Below are 26,870 nucleotides of genomic sequence, written 5' to 3'. Positions count from 1 at the left end.
AGCGAGGGGGACTAAATATATAAAGAACGAAGGAAACTAAATATACAGAGAGAGAGAGGGACTAAATATACAGAGAGAGAGACAGAGGGACTAAATATACAGAGAGAGAGAGACAGAGGGACTAAATATACAGAGAGAGAGAGGGGGACTAAATATATATAGAGAGAAGGAGACTAATTATTCAGAGAGAAAAAGGGACTAAATATACAGAGAGAGAGAGAGAGGGACGACATATACAGAGAGAGAGGGTGAAATATACATAGAGAGAGAGAGAGAGAGCGAGAGACTAAATATACAGAGAGCGGGACTAAATATACGGGGAAAGAGAGGTAGACTAAATATACAGAGAGAGGGGGAGACTAAATATACAGAGAGAGAGAGAGACTAAATATACAGAGAGACAGAGCGGGAGACTAACTATATAGGGAGAGAGAGAGGGACTAAATATACAGGGTGAGATCGAGACTAAATATACAGAAAGAGCGAGCGTCTAAATATACAGAGAGAGAGGGGGAATAAATATGCAGAGAGAGATGGACTAAATATACACAGAGAGAGAGGGACTAAGTAGACAGAGAGAGAGAGAGACAGAGGGACTAAATGTAGAGAGAGAGAGAGGAACTAAATATACAGAGAGAGAGGGACTAAATTTACAGACAGAGGGACTAAATATGCAGAGAGAGAGAGATTGAGTAAATATACAGAGAGAGAGAGAGAGGGACTAAATATACAGAGAGAGCGGGATTAAATATACAGGGAGAGAGAGGCAGACTAAATATAAAGAGAGAGAGCGGGAGACTAAATATATCGGGAGAGACAGGGGGACTAAATGTACAGCGAGAGAGGTACTAAATATACCGAGAGAGAGAGAGAGGGACTAAATATATAAAGACAGAAGGTGACTAAATATACAGAGAGAGCGGGACTAAATATACAAGGAGAGAGAGGTAGACTACATTTCCAGAGAGAGAGGGAGAGTAAATAGACACAGAGAGAGCTAGAGGGACTAAATATATATATAGAGAGAGGGGGACTAAATATACAGAGGGAGAGACAGAGGGACTAAATGTACAAAGAGAGAGAGGGACTAACTATACAGAGAGAGGGAGAGGGACTAAATATACAGATAGAGAGAGAGAGGGACTAAATATACAGAGAAAGAGAGAGAGAGAGAGGGACTAAATATATAGGGAGAGAGAGGGGGACTAAATATATAGGGGGAGAGAGAGACTAAATATACAGAGAGAGAGAAGAACTAAATATACAGAGAGAGAGAGGAATTAAATGTACAGAGAGGGAGATAGAGGGACTAAATGTACAGAGAGGGAGACAGAGGGACTAAATGTACAGAGAGAGAGAGAGGGACTGAATATACATAGAGAGAGAGGGACTAAATATACAGAGAGAGAGGGAGATTAAATATATAGAGAGAGAGGGAGACGAAATATACAGAGAGATAGAGAGGGACTAAATATATATATGTAGAGATATATATATATAGAGAGAGAGAGAGGGACTAAATATACAGAGAGAGAGAGGGACAATATATACAGAGAGAGAGAGGGACAATATATATATATTAGGGACTAAATACACAGAGAGCGAGAGGGACTTAATATACAGAGAGAGCATGACTAAATATACAGGTAGACAGAGGTAGACTAAATACACAGAGAGAGAGGGAGACTAAATACACACAGAGAGGGAGACTAAATATACAGAGAGAGAGAGCGGGAGACTAAATATACAGGGAGAGAGGGAGACTAAATATACAGAGAGAGAGGGAGAGAGAGAGGGACTAAATATATAGGGAGAGAGAGGGGGACTAAATATATAGGGGGAGAGAGAGACTAAATATACAGAGAGAGAGAAGAACTAAATATACAGAGAGAGAGAGGAATTAAATGTACAGAGAGGGAGATAGAGGGACTAAATGTACAGAGAGGGAGACAGAGGGACTAAATGTACAGAGAGAGAGAGAGGGACTGAATATACATAGAGAGAGAGGGACTAAATATACAGAGAGAGAGGGAGATTAAATATATAGAGAGAGAGGGAGACGAAATATACAGAGAGATAGAGAGGGACTAAATATATATATGTAGAGATATATATATATATAGAGAGAGAGAGGGACTAAATATACAGAGAGAGAGAGGGACAATATATACAGAGAGAGAGAGGGACAATATATATATATTAGGGACTAAATACACAGAGAGCGAGAGGGACTTAATATACAGAGAGAGCATGACTAAATATACAGGTAGACAGAGGTAGACTAAATACACAGAGAGAGAGGGAGACTAAATACACACAGAGAGGGAGACTAAATATACAGAGAGAGAGAGCGGGAGACTAAATATATAGGGAGAGAGGGAGACTAAATATACAGAGAGAGAGGGAGACTAAATACACACAGAGGGAGACTAAATATACAGAGAGAGAGAGGGGGACTAAATATACAGAGAGAGGGAGAGGGACTGAATATGCTTAGAGAGAGAGGGACTAAATATACAGAGAGTGAGGGAGATTAAATATATAGGGAGAGAGGGAGACGAAATATACAGAGGGATAGAGAGGGTCTAAATATATATATGTAAATATATCTATGTAGAGTGAGAGAGGGACTAAATATACAGAGAGAGAGAGAGAGAGGGACTAAATATGTAGGGAGAGAGAGGGGGACTAAATGTACAGAGAGAGAGAGAGAGAGGGACTAAATATGTAGGGAGAGAGAGGGGGACTAATATATAGGGAGAGAGAGAGACTAAGTATACAGAAAGTGAGAGAGACTAAATATACAGAGAGAGAGGGGGACTAAAAATACAGAGAGACAGGGACTAAATGTACAGAGAGAGAGTGGGTCTAAATATACAGAGAGAGAGAGAGAGAGGGGGGGCCTAAATATATCTAGAGAGAGGAGACTAAAGAGACAGAGATAGAGAGAGGGACTAAATATACCGAGAGAGAGAGAGAGGGACTAAATATACAGAGAGAGAGAGACAGAGGGACTAAATATACAGAGAGAGAGAGGGGGACTAAATATATATAGAGAGAAGGAGACTAATTATTCAGAGAGAAAAAGGGACTAAATATACAGAGAGAGAGAGAGAGGGACGACATATACAGAGAGAGAGGGTGAAATATACATAGAGAGAGAGAGAGAGAGCGAGAGACTAAATATACAGAGAGCGGGACTAAATATACGGGGAAAGAGAGGTAGACTAAATATACAGAGAGAGGGGGAGACTAAATATACAGAGAGAGAGAGAGACTAAATATACAGAGAGACAGAGCGGGAGACTAACTATATAGGGAGAGAGAGAGGGACTAAATATACAGGGTGAGATCGAGACTAAATATACAGAAAGAGCGAGCGTCTAAATATACAGAGAGAGAGGGGGAATAAATATGCAGAGAGAGATGGACTAAATATACACAGAGAGAGAGGGACTAAGTAGACAGAGAGAGAGAGAGACAGAGGGACTAAATGTAGAGAGAGAGAGAGGAACTAAATATACAGAGAGAGAGGGACTAAATTTACAGACAGAGGGACTAAATATGCAGAGAGAGAGAGATTGAGTAAATATACAGAGAGAGAGAGAGAGGGACTAAATATACAGAGAGAGCGGGATTAAATATACAGGGAGAGAGAGGCAGACTAAATATAAAGAGAGAGAGCGGGAGACTAAATATATCGGGAGAGACAGGGGGACTAAATGTACAGCGAGAGAGGTACTAAATATACCGAGAGAGAGAGAGAGGGACTAAATATATAAAGACAGAAGGTGACTAAATATACAGAGAGAGCGGGACTAAATATACAAGGAGAGAGAGGTAGACTAAATTTCCAGAGAGAGAGGGAGAGTAAATAGACACAGAGAGAGCTAGAGGGACTAAATATATATATAGAGAGAGGGGGACTAAATATACAGAGGGAGAGACAGAGGGACTAAATGTACAAAGAGAGAGAGGGACTAACTATACAGAGAGAGGGAGAGGGACTAAATATACAGATAGAGAGAGAGAGGGACTAAATATACAGAGAAAGAGAGAGAGAGAGAGGGACTAAATATATAGGGAGAGAGAGGGGGACTAAATATATAGGGGGAGAGAGAGACTAAATATACAGAGAGAGAGAAGAACTAAATATACAGAGAGAGAGAGGAATTAAATGTACAGAGAGGGAGATAGAGGGACTAAATGTACAGAGAGGGAGACAGAGGGACTAAATGTACAGAGAGAGAGAGAGGGACTGAATATACATAGAGAGAGAGGGACTAAATATACAGAGAGAGAGGGAGATTAAATATATAGAGAGAGAGGGAGACGAAATATACAGAGAGATAGAGAGGGACTAAATATATATATGTAGAGATATATATATATATAGAGAGAGAGAGGGACTAAATATACAGAGAGAGAGAGGGACAATATATACAGAGAGAGAGAGGGACAATATATATATATTAGGGACTAAATACACAGAGAGCGAGAGGGACTTAATATACAGAGAGAGCATGATTAAATATACAGGTAGACAGAGGTAGACTAAATACACAGAGAGAGAGGGAGACTAAATACACACAGAGAGGGAGACTAAATATACAGAGAGAGAGAGCGGGAGACTAAATATATAGGGAGAGAGGGAGACTAAATATACAGAGAGAGAGAGAGACTAAATACACACAGAGGGAGACTAAATATACAGAGAGAGAGAGGGGGACTAAATATACAGAGAGAGGGAGAGGGACTGAATATGCTTTGAGAGAGAGGGACTAAATATACAGAGAGTGAGGGAGATTAAATATATAGGGAGAGAGGGAGACGAAATATACAGAGGGATAGAGAGGGTCTAAATATATATATGTAAATATATCTATGTAGAGTGAGAGAGGGACTAAATATACAGAGAGAGAGAGAGAGAGGGACTAAATATGTAGGGAGAGAGAGGGGGACTAAATGTACAGAGAGAGAGAGAGAGAGGGACTAAATATGTAGGGAGAGAGAGGGGGACTAATATATAGGGAGAGAGAGAGACTAAGTATACAGAAAGTGAGAGAGACTAAATATACAGAGAGAGAGGGGGACTAAAAATACAGAGAGACAGGGACTAAATGTACAGAGAGAGAGTGGGTCTAAATATACAGAGAGAGAGAGAGAGGGGGGGCCTAAATATATCTAGAGAGAGGAGACTAAAGAGACAGAGATAGAGAGAGGGACTAAATATACCGAGAGAGAGAGAGAGGGACTAAATATACAGAGAGAGAGGAGGACTAAATATACAGAGAGAGAGAGACAGAGGGATTAAATGTACAGAGAGAGAGAGAGAGGGACTAAGAAAACAGAGAGAGAGGGACTAAATATACAGAGAGGGTGAGGGATTAAATGTACAGAGAGAGAGAGGGACTAAATATACAGAGAGAGAGAGAGAGGGGGGGGCCTAAATATATCTAGAGAGAGGAGACTAAAGAGACAGAGATAGAGAGAGGGACTAAATATACCGAGAGAGAGAGACAGAGGGATTAAATGTACAGAGAGAGAGAGAGGGACTAAGAAAACAGAGAGAGAGGGACTAAATATACAGAGAGGGTGAGGGATTAAATGTACAGAGAGAGAGAGGGACTAAATATATATATCTATCGAGAGAGGGACTAAATATACAGAGAGCGAGAGGGGCTAACAATACAGAGAGAGCATGACTAAATATACAGGTAGACAGAGGTAGACTAAATATACAGAGAGCGAGAGCGGAAGACTAAATAAATAGGGAGAGAGAGGGGGACTAAATATACAGAGAGGGAGACAGAGGGACTAAATGTACAGAGAGAGAGAGAGGAGTAATAAATATACAGAGAGAGAGAGAGGGAATAAATATACAAAGAGAGAGAGGGACTAAATTTACAGAGAGAGAGAGGGACTATATATCTCGAGAGAGAGGGACTAAATATACAGAGAGAGAGAGGGGGGGGGCACTAAATATATAAAGAACGAAGAAAACTAAATATACAGAGAGAGAGAGGGACTAAATATACAGAGAGAGACAGAGGGGCTTAATATACAGAGAGAGAGAGGGACTAAATATAGAGAGAGAGAGAGAGAGAGGGGGACTAAATATATAAAGAGAGGAGACTAAATATACAGAGAGAGGGACTAAATATACAGTGAGAGAGAGAGGGACTAAATATACAGAGAGAGAGAGAGAGGGACTACATATACAGAGAGAGAGGATGAAATATACAGAGAGAGAGAGAGAGAGAGACTAAATATAGAGAGAGAGCGGGACTAAATATACGGGGAAAGAGAGGTAGACTAAATATACAGAGAGAGAGAGAGACTAAACATACAGAGAGACATAGCGGGAGACTACATATATATAGGGAGAGAGAGGGGGACTAAATATATAGGGTGAGATCGAGACTAAATATACAGAAAGAGCGAGCGACTAAATATACAGAGAGAGAGGGGGACTAAATATGCAGAGAGAGATGGACTAAATATACACAGAGAGAGGGACTAAGTAGACAGAGAGAGAGACAGAGGGACTAAATGTAGAGAGAGAGAGAGGGAATAAATATACATAGATAGAGAGAGGGAGGGAATAAATATACAGAGATAGAGAGAGAGGAACTAAATATACAGAGAGAGCGGGATTAAATATACAGGGAGAGAGAGGCAGACTAAATATAAAGAGAGAGAGCGGGAGACTAAATATATCGGGAGAGACAGGTGGACTAAATATACAGAGAGAGAGGGACTAAATATACAGAGAGAGAGAGAGAGAGGGACTAAATATATAAAGAGAGAAGGTGACTAAATATACAGAAAGAGCGGGACTAAATATACAAGGAGAGAGAGGTAGACTAAATTTCCAGAGAGAGAGGGAGAGGGACTAAATATATAGGGAGAGAGAGGGGGACTAAATATATAGGGAGAGAGAGGTGGACTAAATATATCGGGAGAGACAGGAGGAATAAATATACAGAGAGAGAGGGACTAAATATACAGAGAGAGAGGGAGAGGGACTAAATATACATAGAGAGAGAGCGGGACTAAATATACAGAGAAAGAGAGAGAGGGACTAAATGTATAGGGAGAGAGGGGGACTAAATATATAGGGAGAGAGAGAGACTAAATATACAAAAAGAGAGAGGGACTAAACATACAGAGAGAGAGGGGGACTAAATATACAGAGAGACAAGGGACCAAATATACAGAGAGAGAGGAACTAAATATATATAGAGAGAGAGGAACTAAATATACAGAGAGGGAGACAGAGGGACTAAATGTACAGAGAGGGAGACAGAGGGACTAAATGTACAGAGAGGGAGACAGAGGGACTAAATGTACAGAGTGGGAGAGAGAGGAGTAATAAATATGCAGAGAGATAGAGAGGGACTAAATATACAGAGAGAGAGAGAGGGACTGAATATACATAGAGAGAGAGGGAGATTAAATATATATAGAGAGAGAGGGAGACAAAATGTACAGAGATAGAGAAGGACTAAATATATATGTAGAGATATATATATATATATATAGAGAGAGAGAGAGGGACTAAATATACAGCGAGAGCGAGAGGGACTAAATATACAGAGAGCATGACTAAATATACAGGTAGACTAAATATACAGAGAGAGAGGGAGACTAAATACACACAGAGAGGGAGACTAAATATACAGAGAGAGAGAGATGGACTAAATATATATATGTAGAGATATATATCTAGAGAGAGAGAGGGACTAAATATACAGAGAGAGCGAGAGAGGGACTAAATGTGTAGGGAGAGAGAGGGGGACTAAATATATGGGGAGAGAGAGAGACTAAATATAAAGAGAGACAGGGACTAAATATACAGAGAGAGGGAGGGACTAAATATACAGAGAGAGAGACAGAGGGACTAAATGTACAGAGAGAGAGAGAGGGGGACTAAATATATAAAGAGAGAAGGAGACTAAATATGGAGTGTTGGCCTTTATTGGTAGAGGGATTGAGTTCCGGAGTCGAGAGGTCATGTTGCAGCTGTACAGAACTCTGGTCCGGCCGCATTTGGAGTATTGCGTACAGTTCTGGTCACCGCATTATAGGAAGGACGTGGAGGCTTTGGAGCGGGTGCAGAGGAGATTTACCAGGATGTTGCCTGGTATGGAGGGAAAATCTTATGAGGAAAGGCTGACGGACTTGAGGTTGTTTTCGTTGGAGAGAAGAAGGCTAAGAGGAGACTTAATAGAGGCATACAAAATGATCAGGGGGTTGGATAGGGTGGACAGTGAGAGCCTTCTCCCGCGGATGGATATGGCTGGCACGAGGGGACATAACTTTAAACTGAGGGGTAATAGATATAGGACAGAGGTCAGAGGTAGGTTCTTTACGCAAAGAGTAGTGAGGCCGTGGAATGCCCTACCTGCTACAGTAGTGAACTCGCCAACATTGAGGGCATTTAAAAGTTTATTGGATAAACATATGGATGATAATGGCATAGTGTAGGTTAGATGGCTTTTGTTTCGGTGCAACATCGTGGGCCGAAGGGCCTGTACTGCGCTGTATTGTTCTATGTTCTATGTTCTATGTTCTATACAGAGAGAGCGGGACTAAATGTACAGGGAGAGAGTGGTAGACTAAATATACAGAGCGAGAGGGAGACTAAAAATACACAGAGAGAGGGAGACTAAATATACAGAGAGAGAGAGCGAGGGATTAAATATATAGGGATAGAGGGGGACTAAATATATAGGCAGTGAGAGAGACTAATTATACAGAGAGAAATGGACTAAATATACAGAGAGAGCGGGATTAAATATACAGGGAGAGAGAGGTAGACTAAATATACAGAAAGAGCGGGAGACTAAATATATCGGGAGAGACAGGTGGACTAAATACACAGAGAGAGAGAGGGACTAAATGTACAGGGAGAGAGTGGTGGACTAAATATACAGAGAGAGAGGGAGACTAAAAATACAGAGAGAGAGGGACTAAATATATAGGGAGAGAGGGGGACTAAATATATAGGGAGAGAGTGAGACTAAATGTACAGAAAGAGCGAGGGACTTTAAACATGTATATAGAGAGGAGACTAAATACACAGAGAGATAGAGAGGGACTAAATATTCAGGGAGAGTGAGAGGGACTAAATATACAGAGAGAGAGAGGGACTAAATATATATATTTTTGTATATATATATATATATAGAGAGAGAGAGAGAAAGAGAGAATATACAGAGAGAGAGAGGAACTAAATATACAGAGAGAGAGGGACTAAATATACAGAGAGAGAGAGAGACTAAATATACAGAGATAGAGAGAGGGTGTAAATATGCAGAGAGAGAGAGAGAGAGAGGGGGACTAAATATACAGAGAGAGAGAGAGAGAGACTAAATATACAGAGAGAGAGAGAGAGAGGGACTAAATATACAGAGAGAGAGACAGAGGGACTAAACCTACAGAGAGAGAGAGGGACTAAATACACAGAGGGAGAGAGAGAGGCGGACTAAATAGAGAAAGAGAGAGGGAGAATAAATATACAGAGAGAGAGAGCGGGAGACTAAATATATAGGTAGAGAGAGGGGGACTAAATATACAGAGAGTGAGAGAGGGACTAAATATACAGAGAGCGAGAGAGACGGACTAAATATATAAAGAGAGAAGGAGACTAAATATGCAGCGAGAGAGGGAGACGAAATATACAGAGAGAGCGACTAAATATATAGTGAAACAGAGGGGGACTAAATATGTAGAGAGAGAGAGACTAAATATACAGAGAGAGAGAGGGACTCAATATTCAGAGAGAGAGACAGAGGGACTAAATGTACAGAGAGAGAGAGAGAGAGAGAGAGAGGGGGCCTAAATATATGAAGAAAGAAGGAGACTAAATATACAGAGAGAGCGGGACTAAATGTACAGGGAGAGAGGGATACTAAATATACAGAGAGAGAGAGGGACTAAATATATAGTGAGAGAGGGGGACTAAATATATAGGGAGAGAGAGAGAGACTAAATATACAGAAAGAGAGAGGGACTAAATCTCCAGAGACAGAGAGGGACTAAATATACAGAAAGTGAGGGAGATTAAATATATATAGAGAGAGGGAGATGAAATATACAGAGAGAAAGAGAGGGACTAAATATACAGAGTGAGAGAGGGACTAAATATACAGAGTGAGAGAGGGACTAAATATACAGAGAGTGAGGGAATTTAAATATATATAGAGAGAGGGAGACTAAATATACAGAGAGATAGAGAGGGACTAAATATACAGAGCGAGAGAGGGACTAAATATACAGAGAGAGAGAATGAGACTAAATATACAGAGAGAGAGAGAGTGACTAAATATACAGAGAGAGAGTGACTAAATATACAGAGATAGAGAGAGAGAGGCTCTAAATATACAGAGAGAGCGAGAGAGGGTCTAAATATTCAGAGCAAGAGAGAGTGACTAAATATCCAGAGAGAGAGCGAGACTAAATATATATAGAGTGAGAGAATGAGAGAATAAAAAGCAAAGATAGAGGGAATAAATAAACAGAGAGAGGAAGCGACAGTGAATATACAACCGAGCGAGTGAATGAACAACAGAGAAATAGAAAGAATAAGCAAATAAGGGAAAGAGAGAGAGAGTATAAACGTGAGAGAGAGAGAGAGAATGAGAATTAATGAGTGAGAGAGAGAGAGAGAACAAACAGCGCAGAGAGAACGCAAGAATAAATAAAGAGCGAGAACGTGCGAGAATAAGTAATAATCTTTACTCTTGTCACAAGTAGGCTTACATTAACACTGCAATGAAGTTACTGTGAAAATCCCCTAGTCGCCACATTCCGGGGCCTGTTCGGGTCACAAAGGGAGAATTCAGAATGTCCAATTCACCCAACAGCACGTCTTTCAGGACTTGTGGGCGGAAACCGGAGCACCCGGAGGAAACCCACGCAGACACGGGGAGAACGTGCATACTCTGCACAGACAGTGACCCAAGCCTGGAATTGAACCTGGGACCCTGGCGCTGTGAAGCCACAGTGCTAACCACTGTGAAACTGTGCCGCTGTAAAGAGACAGAGAGAGAGCGAGAGAGAGAAATAATAAATAAACAGAGAGAGGGGGAATAAACAGAGAGAGAATAAACAACAGAGAGAGAGAGAACGAATAAATAAAGAGAATGAAAGAGAGAGAGAGATAGAATAACTAAACCGAGAGAGAGACAGAGAGAGAATAAAGAACAGAGCAATAGAGAAAATAAACAACAGCGAGAGAGATGTGACATTATCATAACTGTAAGAACTGCAAGCGTTAATGAAATATCTAGATCAACCTCTAGAGGGAGCTAGAGTTACAAGTATAGAAGTGAAGGAAATAGCGAGAGTACAGACTGAAGGAAAGATAGTGTGAGTGAGAGTAAATCATAGTTAATATAATAGTGTAGAGATTAGTAGTAGATTATATGTTAATTAACAACTGTGTATTATATAGGAGTAAGTGTTGAATCCAATTAAGTAGTGCTTTGTTCAAGTTAATTTGGGCAGCACAGTAGCACAAGTGGATAGCACTGTGGCTTCACAGCGCCATGGGCCCAGGTTCGATTCCCCGCTAGGTCACTGCCTGTGCGGAGTCTGCATGTTCTCCCCGTGTCTGCGTGGGGTTCCTCCGGGTGCTCCGGTTTCCTCCCACAGTCCAAAGATGTGCAGGTTAGGTGGATTGGCCATGATAAATTGCTCTTAGTGACCAAAAGGGTTAGAAGTGGTAATTGGGTTACAGGGATAGGGTGGAAGTGAGGGCTTAAGTGGGTCGGTGCAGACTAGATGGGCCGAATGGCCTCCTTCTGCACTCTATGTTCTATGTTCTTAAAGCTATTTTGTGGTTTTTGTGAACATTACGCCAACCATCCTGAAGTTAGCAACACAAAGAACACCACGAGAGAGAGCGCAAATATACAAAGAGAGAGAGTGTAAATAACAGAGTGAGAGAAAGAGAGCAAATAAATAACAGAGCAAGAGAAAGAGAGCGAATTAATACTAGAGCGAGAGAAAGAGAATGGATAAATAACAGAGAGAGACGGAAAATAAATAACAGTGAGAAAGGGATGGAGAGAATAAATAACAGTGAAAGAGAGAGAGAGAGAGCAAACAACAGAGAGAGAAAACAAATAAGCAGAGAGAGAGACAAAGAAGAATCAAAGAGAGAGAGAGAGCAATAATAAATAAACAGGGAGTGAGCGAGAATATGCAACAGAGAGAGAGAGAATAAAAAACACAGAGAGAGAGAATAAACAATTAAACAGAGGGAGCTTTCACTGAACTCTCTCTCTCTCTCTCTCTCTCTCTCGGAAAGTCCAAATCCTTCTCCAGGACAAGAGTTTGAGTAGCCCTGGTGACTCTTAAAATTGCTATGGGTTTGGCTACCTCTGTCGAGGAAAATGGGGTGGCTTTTCCCTTGGACACAAAACCGGTATATTCCTCACCTACCTCTTCTCTGCACCTGCTCCCACAGCGGGGTTCACCTTGGGTCTCCCAAGTCCAGTTAATGCTACCACCTGCAGCAGAGCATTCTCCCTTTTGCTCCCTTCTCAGAATCCTCCCTGCGAATCCCCACAAGTCCCATGGGCTTTCCCTGCAACTTCCAACTGGCTGAATGAACATGTCCCACCTTGTTACAATGGTAATACCTCAGCTTCCCAATCTCACTTCCATTTCCTTTCTTGTCTGAGATGGAGATCTCAGAGCCTTCCCAGCTATCCATTCTTAACTTGGCTACCTGCTATCCTCTCACTCTCCCACTTCCTACCCTTTTCAAAATTATGGGAGTAATGGAACAAAGGTTTACATTTATGGATTAGCTTGAAATCATCAGCCATAATTGCTGCTTGCTGAGCAGTTTGTCACCCTCTGGTCGTCAACATAGGCTCTTATTATCGAAGGTAAGGAATTCTTAAACTCCTCTAAGAAATGAACATCACTTATTGTCACAAGTAGGCTTCAAATCAAGTTACTGTGAAAAGCCCCTTGTCGCCACATTCTGGCACCTGTTCAGGGAGGCTGCTATGGGCATTGAACCATGCTGCTGGCCTGCCTTGGTCTGCTTTCAAAGCCAGTGATTTAGCCCAGTGTGTTAAACCAGCCCCAAGAGAATGACCTCTCTCAGAGCCTCATAGGTCGTCGCAACTCCCAATGCTCGTACCCATCTATTTAAGTTGTTCTGCTTAACACTTTCGAACTCTGCATAAATCTGTCCCAGCAGTCTCTTTAAATTCCGGAACTTTTGCCGAGATGCTCCAAGAACCAATTCATGTCCTTCAAGAATAGCCTTTTTTACCGAGACATAATCCCGAGACTCCTGCTCGACAAGGCAGCATAAACCTTCCCGTGCTCTCCCTGTCAACTTACTCTGCAGGCCTAATGTCCAATTCCCCTTTGGCCACTCCATTTGGGTTACTATTTTCACGAAAGCCCAAAAGAACATTTCTCCTTCTTTCTCTTCAAATTTTGGGAGAGCTTGTATAAGCCTAAATGTATCACCACTAAGTTCCGTTCGAGGACTAGGTTCCCCTCCACGTTCTCGCAGCTTCCCACCCCTTTACAGTACCTTAAGCTGGAAGTCTTTTTCTAATTCCAGCTTCCTCATTTCCATCTCCATTTCTTTTCCCCTCTTTCTTTTCTCTCTTTTCTCTTTCCTCTCTTACCATCCCCATTTCTTTTAACCACTTTTCCCCACTTGACAAAGTCTCTGATGCTGCATCGGTTTCGCTGTGCTTCTGGCATCTGTTTCAAATTTAAATCCTTAGCTCACATCTACTACCTCCGCCTTTGTTAACTTTAGCTAGTACTACCATTTGTAATTCACCTGCCAACTCGACCAGTTTGTCTTTGTGAAGCCCCATTAAGTGAACAGAGTTAAGTCTTCCACCTGGAGAAATTGTTTCGCAGCTTTCGTAGCCATCTTGCTTTATTACTACAGACCTGGTGCCTCTTCTATAATTTACTCTGCACCCCAATTCGCCTTCTAACGTTTCTAATCCCAGACAAGCCCCCAATTTATGTTACAACACCTTGGGCGAGTGCATGGTCAATTCCAGCCCCACAGACTCCGGAGCCCCAACATAAGCGAATCAACCAATAATTTGTGTTTTCCTGAGATCTTTAACCCTTGACTGTTCCAATGGTATAGAGACACCAGATTCAAGTAAACATTAACAAACTGTTTATTAATAACAAGAGGAAAAGATGAATGTATAAAGAAATAACAGAACAATGGTCTAACAATTTACCTATTCCAAAAACCCCGTCCCACCCTCCAACCAGACATGCAAGACAGACACACAGTAAGGGTAGGAGATGATTTAAAAAATTGGGATTAAAAGGGAAGGCTTGAGATGACTCTTCACTGCTGTGCTTGCAGCCTCTAGGGAATAGATTCATTCAACAGAGTTGCAGGTTGCCGCTGTTCTGTCCTTTGACCACCGGATGGCGGTTCACACAAGAGTTCCTGGTCGATGCAATTCCACCCCTCTACCACCCTTTTACTAATATTGTTGGGCTTAATCGGAAAGTTTGCAGACCTTTTCTTTGCCTGATTTCTGTGCACAACTTCTGGCTGTACGATAAAGAATGCTCCAAGTTTAAGCTTCAATTTGAGCTCTCCCCAGCCTTCTGATGAAAGTCAGCCTGCTGCAGCACAGTGTGGCTGATAAAAGCCGGGAGACCCCGCTCCCAAGATCTACCCAGCTTGCAACGCCTCGCGAGATCAAACGTGATCTTGCAAGACGTTGCAATGTAAATCCTGCCCATTGTGGTCGGGATCACTTTTTGGCACATATGCATATGGATGTAGGTGGCTTTCATTGGCCATGCTACACCACGGCAGGCTGACGTTCAGGTGCAGCGTGGCCATTGGATCATATTCAGAGAGAGAGGGAGAGAGCGCGAGTGGATCAATACCAGAGAGGGAGAGAGTGTGAGCAATCAATACCAGAGAGCGAGAGGAGAGAAGGATTAACGGGGAGAGAGAGAGAGAGAGAGAAGCTGCCTTCTGCTATACATTGAATGAACAGGCCATTTGGTCCAGCTGTGAAGTTCATGCCCCATCATTATTTCACCTTTCTATTCCTATTTTCCTCGCTTCCTATCCCTTACTGGCATGTGACTTTCTTTTTAAAAAAATATATTTTATTAAAGTTTTCAAACACAATTTTTCCACTTTACAAATCAACAAAAAAACTAACACAATAACTAATAAATAACATAATTTAAATGAAAATAGTGATATAACAAAGTGACAAAAAGTAGTGCTTCCCCCCCACCCCCCCTTTCTCTCTGGGCTGCTGCTGACGATCTATTTTCCTTTAGCGCTCCGCGAGATAGTCAAGGAACGGTTGCCACCGCCTGGAGAACCCCTGAGCCGATCCTCTCAACGCAAACTTCATCCGTTCCAGTTTTATGAACCCCGCCATGTCGTTTATCCAGGCCTCCACGCCGGGGGGTTTCGCTTCTTCTTCTTCCCATTTTCCCAGCGCCTCCCCCTCGTTTCTCATCTCCCGGTATATTTCGGACACTTCCCCGACCCATACCCCCGAAATCACTCTATCCTGGATCCCCTGTGTCGGGAGCAGTGGAAATTCCCTCACCTGTTGCCTCGTAAACGCCCTCACTTGCATATATCTAAAGATATTCCCCGGGGGCAACTCATACTTTTCCTCCAGCGCTCCCAGGCTCGCAAACTCCCCGTCAATAAACAAGTCTCTCAATCTCCTAATTCCTGCCCGATGCCAGCTCTGGAACCCTCCGTCCATCCTTCCTGGAACAAACCTATGGTTGTTCCTGATCGGGGACCACACCGAGGCACCCGTCACCCCCCCTATGTTGCCTCCATTACCCCCAGATCCTTAAGGTTGCCGCCACCACTGGGGTCGTGGTATACTTTTTTGGGGAAAGCGGTAGCGGCGCCGTCACCAGCGCCTTTAGGCTCGTTCCTTTACAGGACGCCATCTCCAGCCTCTTCCACGCCGGCCCCTCTCCCTCCCTCATCCACTTACAAACCATCGCCGCATTGGCAGCCCAGTAATAATCGTCCAGATTCGGCAACGCCAGTCCCCCTCTGTCCCTGCTGCGCTGCAGGAACCCCCTCCTTACCCTCGGGGCCTTCCCTGCCCACACAAAACTCATAACACTCCTATCTATTTTCTTTAAAAAGGCCTTGTGATCAAGATGGGGAGACATTGAAACACAAAAAGAAACCTTGGGAGGACCATCATCTTGACCGCCTGCACTCTGCCCGCCAGTGAGAGCGGCAGCATATCCCACCTCTTGAAATCCTCCTCCATCTGCTCCACCAGCCGTGTCAGATTGAGTTTGTGTAGAGTTCCCCAGCTCCTGGCTACCTGAATCCCCAAATATCGGAAGCTCCTTTCCGCTCTCCTTAACGGCAGGCCGTCTATCCCTCTTCCCTGATCCCCAGGGTGTACTACGAAAAGCTCACTCTTCCCCATATTAAGCCTATATCCCGAAAAATCTCCAAACTCCCTCAATATCTGCATAACCTCTGTCATCCCCTCCACCGGATCCGCCACATACAGCAGTAGGTCATCTGCGTAGAGTGACACTCGATGTTCCTCTCCCCCTCTAACCACCCCCCTCCATTTCCTAGAGTCTCTCAACGCTATGGCTAATGGTTCAATTGCCAGCGCGAACAGTAATGGGGACAGGGGGCACTCCTGCCTTGTTCCCCTATGTAACCGAAAATACTTGGATCTCTGCCGATTTGTGACTACACTTGCCACTGGGGCCCCATAGAGGAGTCTGACCCAACTGACAAACCCCTCCCCGAACCCAAACCTCCTCAAAACCTCCCATAAATACTCCCACTCTATCCTATCGAATGCCTTCTCTGCATCCATCGCTACCACTATCTCTGCCTCCCCCTCCGCTGGGGGCATCATTATCACCCCCAACAGCCGTCGCACGTTGACATTCAATTGTCTCCCTTTTACAAACCCTGTCTGGTCTTCATGCACCACCCCCGGGACACAATCCTCGATCCTCGTCGCTAGCACTTTTGCCAGCAGCTTGGCGTCTACATTTAGAAGTGAGATAGGCCTATATGACCCGCATTGCAGCGGATCTTTATCACGCTTCAGGATTAGTGATATCGGCGCCTCCGACATTGTCGGGGGTAGACTTCCCCCTTCTCTGGCCTCGTTCAAGGTTCTTACCAGCAGCGGGGCCAACAAGTCCACATATTTCCTGTAAAATTCCACCGGAAACCCGTCTGGTCCCGGGTCCTTCCCTGCCTGCATGTTCCCCAGCCCTTTAGTCACCTCATCCACCCCAATTGGCGCCCCCAGACCTGCCACCTCCTGCTCCTCCACCCTCGGGAACCTTAGTTGGTCCACCTCCGGGGGTTGGGACCTATATAGCCTCTCTTAAACACCTCATTTACCTTCCCTGCTCTCCGCTCCGTAGTTCCCATTTCATCCCTAACTCCCCCTATTTCCCTCGCCGCTATCCTCTTACGAAGCTGGTGGGCCAGCAGCCGACTCGCCTTTTCCCCACATTCGTATCTCATCCCCTGTGCCTTCCTCCACTGTGCCCCTGCCTTCCCTGTGGTCAGCAGGTCAAACTCCGTCTGAAGTCTTCGCCTCTCTCTATACAGTCCTTCGTCCGGGGCCTCCGCATATCTTTTACCCACACTCAAAATCTCCCCCACTAATCTCTCCCTTTCTTTGCCCTCTTTTTTCTCCTTGTAAGCCCTAATGGAGATCAACTCTCCCCTAACCACCGCCTTCAGCGCTTCCCATACTACCCCCACCTGGATCTCACCATCATCGTTGGCCTCCAGGTATCTTTCGATCCATCCCCGCACCCTTCCACAGACCCCCTCATCCACCAATAGTCCCACATCCAGTCGCCAGAGTGGGCGCTGTTCCCTCTCCTCTCCTAGTTCCCGATCCACCCAGTGCGGGGCATTGTCTGAAACAGCTATGGCCGAATACGCCGTTCCTGCCACCCTCGAAATCAGTGCCCTGCTCAAGGCAAAGAAATCTATCCGGGAGTATACCTTATGGACATGGGAGAAAAAGGAGAACTCTTTGGCCAACGGCCTGGCAAATCTCCACGGATCCACTCCCCCCATTTGCTCCATAAACCCCCTGAGCACCTTGGCCGCTGCCGGCCTTCTTCCGGTCCTGGATCTAGATCTATCTAACCCTGGATCCAGCACAGTATTGAAATCCCCCCCCCCTCATTACCAGGCTTCCCACCTCCAGGTCCGGGATACGTCCCAGAATCCGCTTCATAAATCCCGCGTCGTCCCAGTTCGGGGCATATACATTTACCAGCACGACCTCCTTTCCCTGCAATCTGCCACTCACCATCACATATCTACCACCGTTGTCCACCACTATATTCCTAGCCTCGAACGACACCCGTTTCCCACCAATATCGCCACCCCTCTATTTTTCGCGTCCAACCCTGAGTGGAACACCTGTCCCACCCATCCTTTCCTTAACCTAACTTGATCCGCCACCTTCAGATGCGTCTCCTGAAGCATGACCACATCTGCCTTCAGTCCTTTTAAGTGTGCGAACACTCGGGCCCTCTTAACCGGCCCATTTAGGCCTCTCACGTTTCACGTGATCAGCCAGATTGGGGGGCCACCCCCCTCCCCCACCCCCCCGACTAGCCATCCCCTATTGTAGGCCAGTCCCCCGTCCAGGTCCCGTGCACCCACCCGTCCCCCAGGCGCCGCACTCCCGTCCCGACCACCTCTTCCCTTGCCAGCCCCCTCTCGCTCCCAGCAGCAGCAACCCAGTTGACCCCCCAACACCCCCCCCCACAACCCCCCACCCCCGCTAGATCCCCATCTAGCATGGTTACTCCCCCCATGATGCTTCCGAAAGTCAGCTGACTCCAGCTGACCCCGGCTTCCCCCGCTCTCTCCTTGACCCTCCCCGTGTGTGGAACTCTCATCCTCCTTGTGCCTATCTTCCCGCCATCATCTCCCTAACGCGGGAAAAAACCCGCGCTTTCCTGGATCGGCCCCGCCCTCCATGGCGCAGCACCCCCATTCCCCATCTCCCCTCTCAGTCCCTTTTTCCACCGGCGCCCACATTTCTCAGTGTCCCCCCGTCAAGAAGAGAAAAAAAACCCCGTCTATCGTCCCGATACTGTGAACCTCCCATTCCCCGATTTACATTTCTATACATCAACATCGTCATCTCCCCCCCCCAGCATCAGTCCCTCAGTTCTGGTCCAATTTCTTTTCTTGGATAAAGGTCCATGCCTCATCCGACGTTTCAAAGTAATAATGTTTGTCTTGGTGCGTGACCCACAATCGCGCCGGCTGCAGCATCCCAAACTTTATTTTCTTCTTGTGAAGCACCGCCTTGGCCCGATTAAAGCTCGCCCTCCTTCTCGCCACCTCCGCGCTCCAGTCCTGATACACTCGTATCACCGCATTCTCCCACCTGCTACTCCGTACCTTCTTGGCCCAGCTCAAAACAGCCTCTCTGTCGGTGAAGCGGTGAAATCTCACCACTATCGCCCTTGGTGGTTCTCCAGCCTGGGGTCTTCTCACAAGGACCTGGTGAGCCCCTTCCACCTCCAGGGGGCCCGAGGGGGCCTCAGCTCCCATTAGCGAATGGAGCATCGTGCTCACACAAGCCCCAACGTCAGCTCCCTCCACTCCCTCGGGGAGACCCAGAATCTGGAGGTTCTTTCTCCTCGAGCTGTTCTCCAGGACTTCGAGCCTTTCGATACACCTCTTATGTAGCGCCTCGTGCGTCTCTATTTTTACCGCTAGGCCCAGGATCTCATCCCCGTTCTCAGCTGCCTTCGCCTTCACCCCACGGAACTCTATCGCCTGGGCCTTTTGCGTTTCCTTTAGCCCTTCGATTGCCAATAACATCGGCGCCAGCACCTCCTTCTTTAGTTCCTCCACACACCGTCGGAGGAATTCCTGCCGATCTGGCCCCCATGCCGTCTGGGGACTCTATAGTCAGGGGCACAGATAGGAGATTTTGTGGGAGCGTGAGAGACTCACGTTTGGTATGTTGCCTCCCAGGTGCAAGGGTACGTGATGTCTCGGATCGTGTTTTCCGGGTCCTTAGGGGGGAGGGGGAGCAGCCCCAAGTCGTGGTCCACATTGGCACTAACGACATAGGTAGGAAAGGGGACAAGGATGTCAGGCAGGCTTTCAGGGAGCTAGGATGGAAGCTCAGAACTAGAACAAACAGAGTTGTTATCTCTGGGTTGTTGCCCGTGCCACGTGATAGTGAGATGAGGAATAGGGAGAGAGAGCATTTAAACACGTGGCTACAGGGATGGTGCAGGCGGGAGGGATTCAGATTTCTGGATAACTGGGGCTCTTTCTGGGGAAGGTGGGACCTCTACAGACAGGATGGTCTACATCTGAACCTGAGGGGCACAAATATTCTGGGGGGGAGATTTGTTAGTGCTCTTTGGGGGGGTTTAAACTAATGCAGCAGGGGCATGGGAACCTGGATTGTAGTTTTAGGGTAAGGGAGAATGAGAGTATAGAGGTCAGGAGCACAGATTTGACGTCGCAGGAGGGGGCCAGTGTTCAGGTAGGTGGTTTGAAGTGTGTCTACTTCAATGCCAGGAGTATACGAAACAAGGTAGGGGAACTGGCAGCATGGGTTGGTACCTGGGACTTCGATGTTGTGGCCATTTCGGAGACATGGATAGAGCAGGGACAGGAATGGATGTTGCAGGTTCCGGGGTTTAGGTGTTTTAGTAAGCTCAGAGAAGGAGGCAAAAGAGGGGGAGGTGTGGCGCTGCTAGTCAAGAGCAGTATTACGGTGGCGGAGAGGATGCTAGATGGGGACTCTTCTTCCGAGGTAGTATGGGCTGAAGTTAGAAACAGGAAAGGAGAGGTCACCCTGTTGGGAGTTTTTTATAGGCCTCCTAATAGTTCTAGGGATGTAGAGGAAAGGATGGCGAAGATGATTCTGGATAAGAGCGAAAGTAACAGGGTAGTTATTATGGGAGACTTTAACTTTCCAAATATTGACTGGAAAAGATATAGTTCGAGTACAATAGATGGGTCGTTTTTTGTACAGTGTGTGCAGGAGGGTTTCCTGAAACAATATGTTGACAGGCCAACAAGAGGCGAGGCCACGTTGGATTTGGTTTTGGGTAATGAACCAGGCCAGGTGTTGGATTTGGAGGTAGGAGAGCACTTTGGGGACAGTGACCACAATTCGGTGACATTTACGTTAATGATGGAAAGGGATAAGTATACACCGCAGGGCAAGAGTTATAGCTGGGGGAAGGGCAATTATGATGCCATTAGACGGGACTTTTGGGGGATAAGGTGGAGAAGTAGGCTGCAAGTGTTGGGCACACTGGATAAGTGGGGCTTGTTCAAGGATCAGCTACTGCGTGTTCTTGATAAGTATGTACCGGTCAGACAGGGAGGAAGGCGTCGAGCGAGGGAACCGTGGTTTACCAAGGAAGTGGAATCTCTTGTTAAGAGGAAGAAGGAGGCCTATGTGAAGATGAGGTGTGAAGTTTCGGTTGGGGCGATGGATAGTTACAAGGTAGCGAGGAAGGATCTAAAGAGAGAGCTAAGACGAGCAAGGAGGGGACATGAGAAGTATTTGGCAGGAAGGATTAAGGAAAACCCAAAAGCTTTCTATAGGTATGTCAGGAATAAGCGGATGACTAGGGAAAGAGTAGGACCAGTCAAGGACAGGGATGGGAAATTGTGTGTGGAGTCTGAAGAGATAGGCGAGATACTAAATGAATATTTTTCTTCAGTATTCACTCAGGAAAAAGTTAATGTTGTGGAGGAGAATGCTGAGCCCCAGGCTAATAGAATAGATGGCATTGAGGTACGTAGGGAAGAGGTGTTGGCAATTCTGGACAGGCTGAAAATAGATAAGTCCCCGGGACCTGATGGGATTTATCCTAGGATTCTCTGGGAGGCCAGGGAAGAGATTGCTGGACCTTTGGCTTTGATTTTTATGTCATCATTGGCTACAGGAATAGTGCCAGAGGACTGGAGGACAGCAAATGTGGTCCCTTTGTTCAAAAAGGGGAGCAGAGACAACCCCGGCAACTATAGACCGGTGAGCCTCACGTCTGTAGTGGGTAAAGTCTTGGAGGGGATTATAAGAGACAAGATTTATAATCATCTAGATAGGAATAATATGATCAGGGATAGTCAGCATGGCTTTGTGAAGGGTAGGTCATGCCTCACAAACCTTATTGAGTTCTTTGAGAAGGTGACTGAACAGGTAGACGAGGGTAGAGCAGTTGATGTGGTGTATATGGATTTCAGCAAAGCGTTTGATAAGGTTCCCCACGGTAGGCTATTGCAAAAAATACGGAGGCTGGGGATTGAGGGTGATTTAGAGATGTGGATCAGAAATTGGCTAGCTGAAAGAAGACAGAGGGTGGTGGTTGATGGGAAATGTTCAGAATGGAGTACAGTCACAAGTGGAGTACCACAAGGATCTGTTCTGGGGCCGTTGCTGTTTGTCATTTTTATCAATGACCTAGAGGAAGGCGCAGAAGGGTGGGTGAGTAAATTTGCAGACGATACTAAAGTCGGTGGTGTTGTCGATAGTGTGGAAGGATGTAGCAGGTTACAGAGGGATATAGATAAGCTGCAGAGCTGGGCTGAGAGGTGGCAAATGGAGTTTAATGTAGAGAAGTGTGAGGTGATTCACTTTGGAAGGAATAACAGGAATGCGGAATATTTGGCTAATGGTAAAGTTCTTGAAAGTGTGGATGAGCAGAGGGATCTAGGTGTCCATGTACATAGATCCCTGAAAGTTGCCACCCAGGTTGATAGGGTTGTGAAGAAGGCCTATGGAGTGTTGGCCTTTATTGGTAGAGGGATTGAGTTCCGGAGTCGGGAGGTCATGTTGCAGCTGTACAGAACTCTGGTACGGCCGCATTTGGAGTATTGCGTACAGTTCTGGTCACCGCATTATAGGAAGGACGTGGAGGCTTTGGAGCGGGTGCAGAGGAGATTTACCAGGATGTTGCCTGGTATGGAGGGAAAATCTTATGAGGAAAGGCTGATGGACTTGAGGTTGTTTTCGTTGGAGAGAAGAAGGTTAAGAGGAGACTTAATAGAGGCATACAAAATGATCAGGGGGTTGGATAGGGTGGACAGTGAGAGCCTTCTCCCACGGATGGATATGGCTGGCACGAGGGGACATAACTTTAAACTGAGGGGTAATAGATATAGGACAGAGGTCAGAGGTAGGTTCTTTACGCAAAGAGTAGTGAGGCCGTGGAATGCCCTACCTGCTACAGTTGTGAACTCGCCAACATTGAGGGCATTTAAAAGTTTATTGGATAAACATATGGATGATAATGGCATAGTGTAGGTTAGATGGCTTTTGTTTTGGTGCAACATCGTGGGCCGAAGGGCCTGTACTGCGCTGTATCGTTCTATGTTCTATGGGCTCCATCCGTCGCCATCTTGCTTCTTCCTTCTCTTCTCTGCTGCTGCTCCAAAGGATCCTTCGCAATCTGGCCACTACCACCGATCCTTTCCGTACACACCCGGGGGGACTCCTTCCTTCGTCACCCCACACTGGGTTTGGTCCAAAAAGAATTCCGTTGGGGCTCCCAAAAAGAGCCCAAAAGTCCGTTAGAACGGGAGCTGCCGAAAAGTGCGGCTTACCAGTGCATCGCCGCAACCGGAAGTCCGGCTTGTGACTTTCAACCTTTGCCCATTGTGTAGGATGTCCAAGCCATGTGAAGGTTACTGTAGGTGCAGGATCTCCGATATTGGAGATTTGAAGACATGGGGTGGAATTCTCCGTTTCTGCGGCTAAGTGCCGCCCCCGGAGTGGGACCCGTGGTGTTTCACCACTGGCAAATCTGCGCGAATCCCTCACCGATTCTGGCGGCAGTGAGGGGCTAGCATTGGCGCCGGGCAAAACGCCCACGAATCGCGCCAAAAACGGGCGGCGAATGGCCGGGTCCTGGGCCGCGCATGCGCACGGCTGACGACCTGCACCGGTCGCGCCGTACAACATGGCGCTGGCCGTGCGCATAACCTAACCTGCAAACTGCGCCCCCCACAGCCCACCCCCCACCAGTCCCCCCCAGCCCCAGCAGGCAGCCCCCCCCCCCCCCGCGGCCAGGGGCACGGATCCCGGCCGAGTGACGGTGCTGGACACAGGCAGACCAATCGCCTGCTTCCGCAGCACAGAACACGTCAGCAGCTCCATCTGCAAACACCCAGTCACGCCGTAACCAGCAGCCTTCACCTGGAATATTACTGTTATGTATCTGGCAGACCCATCAGCACAGCAAATGGCAGTCAACAGAGCACTGCATTCCCAACTCCGCTGATGAGCTAAAGGTCCAGCAGAGAATGTGTCAGACTCCTCGAAAGACCACTCCACTGCCTCAAACCAGCATTGCAAAACCACAATGAATGGAGTTCAGCCCAAAACATCACACCACCAGCTCAATAAATCAGAGAGATGACACCTCATCCAGTATTGCCTGATATGCAAGGCCCTGGACCTCTCCAAACATACACACAACACAGCCCGGCGCTCATTTTCCAAGTCATTACTGGCCCCGAAAAGCACTGTAGACACACTGCACGCCGATTCCAGATGTGCACACCAGGGTCAAAAACATCCAAACACCCAACACCAGCAACGTAACTCAACAAACTCCAGTTCAAAACATTTTGGGGGGAGGCAGCTCAGCCAGACAGGTTGCATGGCGATAGCTCCAGTTTTGCACTCATCGCCAGTTTCATAAAGGCAAGGGGAGTCCAAGGCGAGTTGTAGAGACATTTATTAACACATTATATCCATGAGGCCCAGGTACAGCTGGTCCTCTCTCCTTTCCAGTCAGTCTCCCACTGGCTGACCTTTTATCCCAGTGCAAGTGAGCTAACCCAAAGGGAAGGGGGGGAGCTTGCACTCCCAATGAGCACAGGGAAACAATCATCCTCAATTGGATGTGTCAAGTGCAGGTTATTACAGCACGCCTGCTTTGCTGTCAACAGTGGCTTAGAGACTGGACTAAAGCCATAACGTTTTTAAGTTTTAAGATGGTACGGAAAGATCAATTCATTCCAGGAGTGATAATAGAAGAAATAGGACTTGGTTATTTTATAAAACAAACTTTATTAACACAACTTCAACTCTAACACTCAGATTACATGTAGTTTCTTAACCTCGACACACTAGCTCCCATTAAACAACACTCTTTTAGAACTTGCAGCGCCACTTACACAGGCAGACAAACGCATATATGAAGCAATTTTTCTTCTGTTAGGGACATTCATTCAGAACCCTTTCCCAAAACATGCCTCGGTGGCAACTTACATGACTTCTTTCGGTCGATTTCCAAAGCCTCTACCTGTTCAAAACAGGATCATTTTTCTCTCTCTCTCGAAGCTCTGCCCAGCCCCTCAAACAAAGGTTCTCTGCTGGGGTTTCCAGACTTCAACCCATCATCATTATCTTGGCTGTTCGATTGCCCACTCCCGCTTATACAAAAGTACAGAGCCATGCTATTGATATGCAACTAACCTCCTATTGATGGACAAAGAGGTCATCAGACTCTGTAAGGGGCTAATAGCTGGTCAGACAGGAGTGTCCCGAAGAACAATGGATCTGGGGCATCCTGCATACTCCCACTAACGAGTTTAAGTCTGACTGGGGCAATGTAGCTCGGCTCACTCATTTTTGTTTGCTTCTAGAACCATGTGTGCTAGTGAAAGTGAGTTATTGTATGTGAGTTAGTTTGGAATTGTCCTCGGCAGAGTGAGATGGTGCTGTACAAATATATCTTTTGCAGCAACTTCTGTATCTCTCTCGTGTCCCAGCTTCAAACTCAGGATTCGATATGGCTTCCTGTGCCCCAGACGTAAGAACTAGGAGCAGGAGTAGCCATCTGGCCCCTCGAGCCTGCTCCACCATTCAATGAGATCATGGCTGATCTTTTGTGGACTCAGCTCCACTTTCCGGCCCGAACACCATAACCCTTAATCCCTTTATTACTTGAGTTCAGAAGACAGCTCCTTCATACCTGAGCCACAGAGGTGACAAACCAGCCAGGATTCCTGCCTTGAAATTAGTGGGAATGGAGAGGATTGGGAAGCCTTTAAAAGTGCGCCGAGGACAACTAAAAAAAGCAATAAGGGGGGAGAAGATGGAGTATGAGTGCAAGCTAGCTAGTAATATAAAGGAAGATAGGAAGAGATTTTTTCACTATATAAAAGGTAAGAGAGAGGCAACAATAGACATTGGACCACTGGGAAACATGGCTGGAGAAGTAATAATAGGAAACAAAGAAATGGCAGAGGAACTGAATAGTTACTTTACATCAGTCTTCACGGTGGAAGACACCAGTGGGATGCCAGAGAACCAGGGGGCAGAGGTGAGTGCAGTGACCATTACTAAGGAGAAGGTTCTGAGACACTGAGAGGTCTGAAGGTGGATAAGTCCCCTGGACCGGATGGACTACACCCCAGGGTCCTAAAAGAGATAGCTGAGGAAATTGTGGAGGCACTGGTGATGATCTTTCAGGAATCACTGGAGGCAGGAAGGGTCCCAGAGGACTGGAAAGTGGCTAATGTAACACCACTGTTTAAGAAGGGAGGGAGGCAGAAGACGGGAAATTATTGGCCGGTTAGCCTGACTTCGGTCACTGATAAGATTTTAGGATCTGTTATTAAAGATGAGATCGCAAAGTACTTGGAAGTGCATGGTAAAATAGGACTGAGTCAGCACGGCTTTGTCAAAGGGAGGTCATGTCTGACAAATCTGTTCGAGTTCTTTGAGGAGGTAACAAGGAAGTTAGACAAAGGAGAACCAGTGGACGTGATTTATTTAGATTTCCAGAAGGCCTTTGACAAGGTGCTGCACAGGAGACTGTGA

The sequence above is a fragment of the Scyliorhinus torazame genome, chromosome X, assembly GCF_047496885.1.
Source record: "Scyliorhinus torazame isolate Kashiwa2021f chromosome X, sScyTor2.1, whole genome shotgun sequence".
NCBI classification, from domain to species: Eukaryota; Metazoa; Chordata; class Chondrichthyes; order Carcharhiniformes; family Scyliorhinidae; genus Scyliorhinus; species Scyliorhinus torazame.
Note: the sequence above shows the minus strand (reverse complement) of the source record.